The following is an 11,542-nucleotide window of genomic DNA, read 5'->3' as shown; positions in this document are numbered from 1 at the left end:
TTACCTTCATGCTCTCCTTTGAAGAAAAGTAACACAGGAGGTTCTTCATTCATTGACTGAATGAGTGAATGAGCAAATAAATAGTCCTCAAACTCATTCTCTCTTCGTACTATTCTACTGCATCCTCTGCTTCCAGCTTATCTACATGACTAGAGACAGTCCCCTTGCAATCCACAAATACCATCTGGCTTTCAGTTCCACGTGTCCTTTTCTATTCCAAAAGGTTTGTTGAGTTTATTCCACATAGTCCAGCTGAATTTGGCAGCAAAAGGACTTGTCCACATCTGTCCTTTTCAGATCCAATGAAGGCCCAGATAACCTGAGTATTTTTCACAGGGACTCAGAACTGGGAAATGGCAAGACTCAAATTGGAAAGCAGAGGTAATTATCAAATAATGAGTTCTTCATCTCCCCCAATTCACCTGTCACTACCCAGTCTCCACAGTAACTCATCCACTAACATGCCATATATCTAATCTCCCAAGTTCCACAGCCTTGAATTTAGACTTGGCCCCTGGTAATAGTCTCCTGCCCCAGATCTGGGACTCTATCTGTCTGGGACTCTGCCAGGGCAGTTCCAGACAAGTTTGGCGGTATTTAGGCCTAGGATGCAGATGGAATTCTCCTTTCAGAGAAAGAACGTGAGTATGTTTTTGCTAATACAGCTTCTAGAGTCAAGAGAACTACTGAGTGTTCAGCTCCAGACCCTTCTCTAGACTGGGCTGTTTGTGTGTTTCCAGCACTTCACGTAGAGAAGCTTGCAAATGAGCCCTGTGTGCAGACACTGCTTTTTTCTCACTTATATAGGTTAGAAGATTCTTTACTGGAGAATCCAAGGTGCTGAGGTAAATCTGCAGAATGTGTCTCTGAACCTGAATACAGAGCTTCTCTCATTCCCTCTCACTTAGCTGTGCCCTAATGGCCACTGTCCTTGGGCTCTTCTTGTTCCTGAAAAGCATACCCCTGTTTCATTCTTCCAGGAAAAAAAAAAAAAAAGACTGTCCACAATCTTACTTCAGATTCCAGAACAGAAGAAAGTCTGTCCCGGATCTGGATGGTCTGCCGGGTTATGTAGTCCACTCAGGAGAGATGGTTCAAGAGTTTCCACTCAGGATTTTCCAGCTGTCATTGTGTTCTTGGTAGGTTCATTTTTTTTTTTTTCCAGGCTAGGAATGTCATGAGGGAGCATTCGTAGTCAGAGCCTCTGGGAAGAAGCAGGGCAGAGTGTAGGGCATCCCACACTGCCTTCTGAAGGGAAGGATGAAAAGTGTCATCGCAGGGAAATGGTGCCTGTACAAAACACAAGGGGGGAAGAAGGATGGAGGAGCTGGGACACTCGGAGACACCCCGAGGAGAATGTTGAAGATTCTGGAGAGCTTTTGAGGGAAACTGGGCAAGCGGCTCAAATGGTCATAGCAAAGTGATTCTCAGGTTTCCTCAGAGCTTAGAAATAAGAAACTTTGACTAGTTGGGATTAGGGCCACGTCCCACTGGCTAAGCGGAGGACTGTCCACATGACGTTGTGGGTGGCGGTGCGTGGCTGTGGGAAGCTCCCTGCCTGTGAGGTGCAGAACGACCCCCACTGTGCGAGAGCGAGCAAAGAGATGGACGGGAGGCGGGCAGAGTGCTCCCAGAGCAGCATGATGTGTAGGGTTAGGGGAAAAGCACCAAACCTGGAAGAGAAGAGGCTCTGACCGGTGTCTGGTGAGTGAAATAACAAATGGAGACAGTTAAAAAGGTTTGTCAAATGCTCAGACTAACGAGGATGTGATTGTGTTCAAGGGAGCACCAAAGTTTGTGCTTAGGATGTGAGGGGAAGGAAGCTAATGAGGCTAATTTTGAGTCCTCAACGTAGTATATTTCCAAAGAGGTGGAAATAGATTGTCAGACTGTCGCTGGAAAGGCGACATAATAATTGGAGGATGTGGGCATCGATCCCACTACCTCTCGCATGCTAAGCGAGCGCTCTACCATTTGAGCTAATCCCCCATACAGGCGGGCTTTTTCTTTTCTTTACTTTCTTTTATGGCCAGTGAGTCCACTGGTTGTCATAATTATGTGCGCTAGTTAGGGCCCAGGAAAGCATGATAGTCAAGGCCCAAAACTCAGAGCCGAGATTCTCATCGCCTAATTGCCCAAAAGTGTAAGGAGTGAGCTAGGAGCCTGAGAAGACAAGACAAAGTCAGAAAAGTAAGCCTGTTTCTGCCGGTTTCGAATCGGAGAGCTCTGATGGCCACTATACTACGGACGGAAACACCCTTCAGTGCCAGTTCTAGACCCTTTAGCATCCAGGATAGACACCGCGTCCTTCCTAAAGTACTACGCAGAAGTTACAGATCCACAGGAACAGAGAGAACCGCAGGGGACGCAGCCAAACCGATGATAAAAGCCACAGTGGAGAGGAGAGACCCTGGTACAGGGGAAGACTAAGAGGTGTGGCTTCGGCGGCCCGGAAAGAGGAAAGAACTCAACGGAGGGAAGAGCCTTGGTGTAGGAATCCCCGAGCGGAGACGCGGTGGTGCATCTCAGGGAAATCTGCAGTGTGTAAAACACAGGGAGGGCAGGAGGATGAGGGAGCCTGATGACCATGAGACATGGTTAGGAGAACTTTGCAGATGCTGGAGAGCTCTTGAGCGCCCCTCGGCAGGTGCCTCAAAAAGTCACAGCACCGCGTAACGGAAAGAGTCTCAGTGCCTCAGAGCTTTAGAAATGGAAATTGAGACCAGCAGGGATGGGGCCGGGATCCACTCAGGCCGCAGGGAGGTTTTGCTTACGCCGCGCCTTCGGCAGCAGCCCAGGGCTGTCCAGTAGCTCCCTGCTGCGGCGGCGAAGAAAAAAAAAAAATCCCCACGACGGCGAAAAGATAGACAAGCACAGGGAAATTCCCAGAGAGGAGGGCAAAGCAAGCTCAAGATGCGGAGGTTTAAGGGGAAAGGCCTAAATACGGGCGCACAGAGCGGTCCCGACTCAACGTTTGCAAACGCTTTCAAACACTTGTTAAAGGCACAGAACAACACGCACGGTGCGAATGGGAGAACCCTCGGGAGACTGTGACTGTGCAGAAAGTGTCTCAGAACACCCTGATGCCGCTGTCGTGGCCACGTGCGCGGTGGAGGCTCTGGGGCGACATTTTCAGTTTCTAAAGGAACTGTCGTGCTAGGGTACAAGCTTCCCCTCCAGAGGACCCGGCTTTGATGCCCGGTACCCACAGGGAAGCTCATGATGAGCTCAACTCGAGCACTAGGGCACCTAGTGCTGGCCTAGTTCTGGCCACTTCGGACACTGCACGAAAACACCCATAAATATAAGAATGTGTTTATTTATTTATTTAATTTTTTTTCTCAATTTATTCATTATATCTCCCGATTGAATGGCAGAGAAACACTTAAAGAAATGCTCAGCATCCTTCGTCATCAGGGAAATTCAAATCAAAACAGTTCTGAGATTCCATCTTACACCGATCAGAACGGCTAAGATCAGAAACTCAAGTAACATAAGAAACATTAGCCTCTTTCTTGTGGATCATGTCAGCCTTCCCTCCGTTGGTGTCAGCCAATGACACACAGAAACCCTACTAGGGACTCCCAGTGGCCGACCATCCTCTCTACCCCACCCACATTCCCTGGGGACTTTGCCTTTCGGTGGGGATCCAGGTCCTCCTAGCTCTTTTCACTGCCCCTCAAAGCCTCTCCTCAGAGCCCATCTCCAATCCTTTGTGTCAGCTATTGATCAGAAACACTTTCTAGCATGACCCTCCAGGAACCACACTGAGCGGGGAAACAGGCAGGAATTTCCATTGTCCTTCCTGCCCTCCATTCTGATCTCTCTAGACCCACTCTTAGTCCTCTAGCAGCTGCCTGCAGGAGCCCCTCTTCCCACCCTACCTCCACTCAGTGGGACCATGGTGCCAATCCTGGTCCCCTAGCTCTTTCCATTGACCCTCTGACACTTTCCTCATAGCCCATCTCTGCATCAGAGTTTTGACTTCTTTAAAACTCAGTTATGGCATGGAAATACATTTTTATTTTAATCCCAAGAGTGGGATATGGGGCTGCCTCAGTTTATCCACAGCTGACAATTGCCTTGTGCAGCTCAGAAAGGGGTGTGGTTTTTGCCAGCTACAGTTAGTGGAATTCTGAGGACTCTGAGAAGGTATAATAAATACCAGAGCCAGGAGAGAGCCAAACAAACAAACAAACAAACAAACAAACACAACTTGGAGAAATAATGCTGCTGCTGGTTCATCCTGCTGCTGCATTTGCTGTTTGCTGTTGTGCTGAACTGCTAGATATCCTGATGACTGAGATTGGTTTGCCCCAAAGGACCCAATGACCCTAACCAGCCAGAGGTAGCTAAAGAGAACTCCACCCCCTCTCCCCATTAACCTTTCTCTCCTACCTAGTGTTGGGTTGTTGGAAGTTATTAGGAATGATAATGGGGTGGAGAAGGAAGGTAAAGTCATAAAAAGATCCAATTAAAATAGATTTTAAAAATACATGCTACACATCTCCATTCCTTTGGTCATCCACCAACCTGAAGAAGCCCTCTCGAGCAGGAACCCACATCCACCACACTTGCCTAGGATCCAGAGTGGCCAACTGCAACTGAAAAATACTCACCCAACAGAGACAAGATCAGATATCTACACCATGAAACACCTCAACTGTCACAACTCCACTGCCTATGTGGACAGGCAAGACAATATGGCTCCTCAAGAAGGCAGTACCCTATTGCATGAGGCCTGGAGAAATGCAATATAGCTGAAGCATAAAACAAGAACTTCAAAAGAGTAATTATGAATGTGTTTATTAATGACCTTAAACCTGTTGAAGTCCGCCAATATTGAGACGTAACCAGACATGCCTAGGCCTTGCTATCTAACACAAAAACAGCCGTTTTGTCTTCCCTAGCTCAAAATTCAATACTTGCTGCTTAGAATAGAATAATGACAGAGATAAATGTATATTCTGCTCAAGCTATACCACAATACCCTGCTATGTTCCTTTCTCACAGGTATGTAGGAAGCTGGAAGGTCCTCAAACACCCAAGAGAGGGAACTGGAAAGTTCCCAATTTCCCCTATCCTATATCCCAACCAATCAGTTTAAAAGGTCAGCTGAAATGCTTTTTCTAGTATGCCTGAAATAGAATTGATTCTTCCAGATTGGTTGTGGTCTTTTCTTTTAAAAGCTCACTCGGAGAATGACTTGGCATCACAGTCCACTGCCAAGTCCACTGTGTCCCTGATTATGATCAGTCTTGGGTGAGTGTTCAATAAACTATATCTGACTGAGATCTGTGTCTGAATGGTTTTGAGGCTATTCTTGGACTATAAGAAACCTTAAAAAAGAATATGAAAAACTAACAAACACTGCTGAATAAATGTTTAGCTTGAATGAAAGTAGCCTCCATAAACTCATAGGGAGTGGCATTATTTGAAAGGATTAGGACATATGACCTTGTTGGAGTAGGTTTGGCTTTATTGGAGGAAGTGTGTCACTGGGGTGGACTTTAAGGATTCAGAAGCTCAAGCTCACGCTCTCTTCCTGCTGCCTGCCTGGCCAAAAGTAGAACTCTCTCATCTCCTCTCCAGCACTATGTCTGCCTGAGTGTTGCCATGCTTCCAGCCAAGCTGATAATGAACTAAACCTCTGAACTGTAACCCAGTCCCAACTAAATGCTTTCCTTTATGAGAGTTGACATGGTCATGGTGTCTCTTTACAGAATAGAAACCCTAAGGCAATGAAATAAGAAAAACATTTCAAGACATGAAAGTAAATACAGTCATTAAAGAAAACCTAAACTGAGCTGAAACTGGAAATAACAAACTTAGTATAAGGTAAGCCTCATCAACAGACTATAAAACATTTAAGAGAGAATATGAAGACAAGGTAGAATAAATGAATAGCTCAGTCAAAGAAAATGTTAAATCTAAAAATGTCTAATCACAAAACATCCAGAAAGTCTGATCAAAGGCACACAAAAATATTTTTAAATAAAGTCAGAAAAGGAATTTTCTCTAATCTAAAGAAGGAGGTACCTGTCCGAGTAGAAGAAGCACACAGAACACCAAAGAGGACCAGGAAAGAATTTTTTTTTTAAGATTTATTTATTATTTATACAACATTCTGCCTGCACACCAGATCTTACTATAGATGGTTATGAGCCACCATGTGGTTGCTGGGAATTGAACTCAGGACCCTTGAAAGAACAGCGAATGCTTTTAACCTCGGGGCCAGCTCTCCAGTCCAAGGAGAGAAATTCTTTCTCAGAGCACATAATACTCAAAGCAATAAACATATAGAATACAACAAAGATACAATATATTAAAAGTTGCAAGGGAAAAATATCAGTCATATAAAGGCATGCCCATTAGAATAACACCTGAATTTTCAATGGACACTTTGAAAACCACTAGTGCCTGGACAGATGTTCCACAATCTCAGAGAGACTACAGATGCCAACCCAGACTTCTACACACAGTAAAACTGTCAATCACAATCAACTGGGGAAGAAAAGCATTCCACAATGAAACCAAATTTAAATAATTTCTATCTACCAACCCATTGCTACAGAAAACATTAGAAGAAAAACTTCAGTCTGAGGAGATCGGCCCATCCAAAAAAGAGACAAGGAAAAATAACCCCAGAACAGTAAATCAAAAGAAGGGGAAAAACTCACACAACAACAACAACAATAACAAAATAACAGAAATCAATACACACTTCTCTTTGGTAACAGACTAAGAGGTTAAATTAGAAAACAGAATCCATCTCTTTACTGAATCTAAGAAATAAACCTCATCATCAAATATAGAGATCACCTCTGGGTAAAAACATGGAAAAAGACATTCTAAGCAAATGGACCCAAGAAGCAGGCAGGTGTAGTTATTTTAATATCAGACAAAATAGACTTTAATCAAAACTGACCAGAGAAGAAAGAGAAGGACACTACATACTCTTTAAAGAAAAAATCCACCAAGAGAATATTACAATTTCAAACAGTTATGCATCAAACTCAAGAGTGCTCAAGTTCATAAGAGAAATACCAGTACAGTTAAAACCACATATTTATCCTCACAGAGTGACAGGGGTGACTTCCATTCCCCACTTTCCTCAATAGACAGTTCATCAAGACAAAAATTAAACAGAGAAATGCTGCAGTTAAATAACATCACAAGTCAAATGGACCTCACAGACATCTACAGAACTAAACACTAAACACTAAGGAATACACTTTCTTTTCAGCAGCTCATGAGACATGCTCCAAAACTGGCCACATGCTAGGACACAAAGCAGGCTTCGATAGATATAAGAAAAGTGAAATTACATCCTACCTCTTATCTGGATTAAAGCTGGATAACAATAGCAGCTGAAAGTTTACAAACTCACATAAACTGAGAAATTCACTACTGAATAAAGAACAGGTCACTACAGAATTCAAGAAACAAATTAAATCCTCTTAAAATTGAATTAAAGTAAACATACCTTACCCACACCTGTTGAATACAAGGAAGGTGGTGCGAAGAGGGCAAGTTCACAGCACTAAATGCCTACATCAAAAACTACAGAGATCTCATAATGGTAACTTGGTTACATAAATGTTTTTTTGAAAGCTCTAGGCAATGACAAAAGGGAATAACACCCCAACAAAGAAGACAGCCAGAAATAATCAAACTCAGAGCTGAAATCAGTGAGAAAGAAACAAGCAAACAAACATTTTAAAAAATTCAAAGAATCAGTGCAATGAATAGCTTTTTTGAGAAAATCATCATAATTGTCAAAGTTTTATCAAAATTACATAAAATACAAAGAGAAGATCCATATTAACAAAACTAGAAAGGAAGGGGAACATTACAGCAAATACTGAGGAAACTCAGACTATCACAAGGACTTACTTTGAAAATTTATATTCCAGCAAATTGGAAAAACTACAAGAAATGGATGAGCTTCTTGATATTCATTACCTATCAATGTTAAGATCAAATTAGAAATTAAACAAAGTCATAACTTCTAGTAAAATAAAAGTCCCTAACCCAAATGAATATATACACAAAAATAAGAAGCTCAGGGACAAATGGACTCAATTCATAATTCTACCTGACCTTCAAAGAAGAATGAAGAACAATACTACTCAAATTATCCCCAAAAATAGTATCTGAAAGAACATTTTTAAAAAGATACTATAATCCCAATACCAAAACCACAGAAAGACCCAACAAAAAATATAGACTAATATCACTTATAGACAGAGATGCAAAAATTCTCAATAAAATACCTGCAAACAGAATCCAAGAACACATCAGAAATGTTATCTATTGTCATCAAATTGGTTTTACCTCAGAGATGCAGATGTGGTTCTATATATATATAACTCAATAAACACAATCTACCATATAAACAGACAGAAAGGCCAACACCACCATCTTATTAGCTGTAGAAAGGGCCCTTGAAAACATCCAACACACCTCTGTGGTAGAGGCCATGGAGAGGTTAGGACACACCTGAGTATAAGAGTAGCAATTCCACAGCCAACATCAGCCTAAACATAGAAAAACCCAAAGCATTTCCACTACTGTGAGTTGAACAAGATGAGGATGACCACTCATTCCCATCTGATACATGGGATACATCTGATACATCATTTGAAATCTTATCAAAAGCGTTAACAAAACTGAAGATCAAGGAGAAGCAAATAGAAAATAGAGAAGTCAAAACATCTTCGTTTGTAGATGACATTTTATATATAAAGAACCTTAAAAACTGCATCAAAATTTTTCTATAGCTGATAAATTCTTTCAGCAAAATAGCAGGATACAAAATTAACACATAAAAATTCAGTAACCCTCCTACATACAAATGACAAAGAAATCAGGAAAACAACACCTTTAACAATTTCCTCAAAATCTATCCTGGCATAACTTTAACCAAACAAGTGAAACACATGTAAATAAAAAACTTTAAGAAACTGAAGAAAGAAACTTAAGAAGACATTAGAAAATCTTCCATGCTTACGGATTGATAGGATTAATATTGTAAAAATGGGCATCTTGCCAAAATAAATATACAGATTCAATGCAATCCCCATCAAAATCCCAACACAATGCTTCATAAATATTAAAAAAAAAAACAGAAACAACCTTCAAGTTAATATGAAAATACAAAAAAAACAAAAAACAAAAAACAAAAAAACAAACAAACCCTTAAGGTAGCTAAAATAATCCAGACCAATAAAAGAACTGCTAAAGTATCACCTCCCAGTGTATTATGGAGTCATGGTAGTAAAAATAGCATGGTGTACATGTGAAACCAGATATGTTGATCGCTGAGATCGAATTGAAGACTCAGACATCTATGGACAACTGTTGACAGAGAAGCCTAAAATACAAACTGTAGTAACGACAGCATCTCCAACAAATGGTGCTGATCTAACTGGACAGCTGCATATGCAAAAATGAAACTAGATCCCCATCTGTCATCCTGAAGAAAACTCAACTCCAAATGGCATAAAACTCCAAATGGTTTTATGCCAACATAAAACCAGATGTACTGAATTTGGTAGAAGAAAAAGAAAGGAATAGGCTTGAATTCATTGGCACAAGAAAGGGCTTTCTGAAAAGGGCATTGATAGCATGGGTACTAAAATTAATAAAATGGAATCTTATTAATAAATTAATTAATAATCTTATTAAAATTAATAAAATGGAAGCTAAAAAAAACCCCTCTGTACAAAAAGGACAGTGTCATTTTGTCAAAGACAGAGCCTGCAAAAACAGCAGGCTCAAGAAAGGGGAAAATTCTTTGCAAATTATACATCGGATAGAGGGTTAATACCTAGTATCTATAAGAACTAAAAAACTTAACATCAAGAGAACAACACAAGTAAAAATGGCTACAAGTACTAAGCAAAGAGTTCTCAAAAGATGAGATTCAAGTGGCCGAGAAACAAATAAATGCTCATCAACCTTAGGTATCAAGGAAATGAAAATCAAAACTCCTTTAAGATTTCACCTTACCTCAGAAGAGCCAAGATCATTAAAGCAAATGACAACGCACGCTGATGAGCCTGTGGGGAAGGGGAAACACTTACTCATTGTTAGTGGGAGTCCAAATTTGTACAGCCACTATAGAAGTCCGTGTGGCAGTTCGTCAGGAAGGTGGGGCTTGATCTACCTCAAAATCCAGTTAATGCTGGGCAGGGTGGTGCCTCAAATCTCAGAACGTCTAGGGCAGAGGCAGGAGGATTTCTGTGACTATGAGGGTAGTGAGTTCCAGAGTAGCCAGGGCTATGCAGAGAGACCCTGTCTCAAGCAAACAAACAAACAAGCTAATACAATCCAGCCATACCACTCTGTGGTATACACTACAGAGATGCTAGCTCATTCATGTTCAACGGTGCTGTATTTGTAATATCCAGAAGGTAGAAACAGCCTAGATTTCCATTAACTGATGAATTCATAATGAAAATGTTTATACAATGGAACATTATCCAGTTGTTAAGAGAAATGTAGCCACAGAGGTATGTACCTAGAAAAGGAATAAGGTGCCTGAGGAACGACAAAGAGAATATAGTGTTATGGAGGAACAAAGATAAAACTAGAATAGAATAGGAGGACTAAATAGGTAGTTTGATGGAAGAGAAGGACAAAGGAGGGAATGTGGGGAAGGACAGCTAAGAGTAAAGGGCATATGAAAAATCACAGGGAAACCTACAGTAAGCTTCCACATAGGGATCTAAATGCAGCCACCATTAATAGTGAGACAACGCCCTAAGTAGACCTCTAAGCACACCAACTAAAACCTCCAGGGTCGGGAATGGGTTGCTTGTTGTTGAAACATTGGCCTAAGAGACCCCATGGAAACCTCCAAATGTCGCAGGCTGTTGCCAAGGTTACCGGTTACTCCCCACAATCAGATTGTTAAGCCGTATTGCTGAAGATAATTGCTTTTGTCACTGAACGTGGAGAAGTCAAGGGGGTTTTGAGAAGGAGCTATGTTCCTCCTCACAGACATAAATCACAGCCTTGGGGAAAGCCTCAGTTGATCAGCCCAGCTCTCAACATTCCTGATTTTTTTTTTTTAACTTTTGAAATACTGCAGCCATAAGAGCTGTTGCACAATGGATATTGCAAGAATTCATTTGTTAGAGAAGTAAATGACTAAATGACTTCACACCCCTCTTCATGTCTTAACTGCAGCCAGGCATCTTCAGGCTGAGAGAGCATCTGCCTTGCTTCCTCCATCAAGATGATAGGAAGTTCAACTATTTACTTGTGGCATATAGTGTAGGCTAAATATCCTCACTAGCCATCTCATCAAGCAGTTGGAACTGGTTTCAATGTGATCAGTGACCATCAGCAGTTATTTTATTTTTCAGATATGACTTGAAATTCTCTCCAGTCCTTCCTTGTCATCCACTGTCAACCCACCACACAAGCAACTAATAGATCCTGGGTGGAAAAGGAGCCCCTCCTTGTCCTCTCTGAGGTTGGACCTCAGGCCTTCTGGCAGGAGATTGACAGATCTGCAGCTCCACTGAGACAA

General features: G+C 41.6%; 1 non-coding gene across 1 annotated transcript; it reads right to left on the bottom strand.

Annotated features, from left to right (window-relative positions):
- Positions 1 to 1,916: 1,916 nt before the first annotated feature.
- Trnaa-agc (transfer RNA alanine (anticodon AGC)) lies at positions 1,917 to 1,989 on the bottom strand. Its single transcript has one exon. It is a non-coding gene; the product is annotated as a tRNA-Ala (tRNA).
- Positions 1,990 to 11,542: the final 9,553 nt, after the last annotated feature.

This window comes from Psammomys obesus, unplaced genomic scaffold (assembly GCF_907164565.1).
Source record: "Psammomys obesus unplaced genomic scaffold, mPsaObe1.curated_primary_1811, whole genome shotgun sequence".
Classification (NCBI taxonomy): Eukaryota; Metazoa; Chordata; class Mammalia; order Rodentia; family Muridae; genus Psammomys; species Psammomys obesus.
This window is presented reverse-complemented; position numbering and strand designations above follow the sequence as displayed.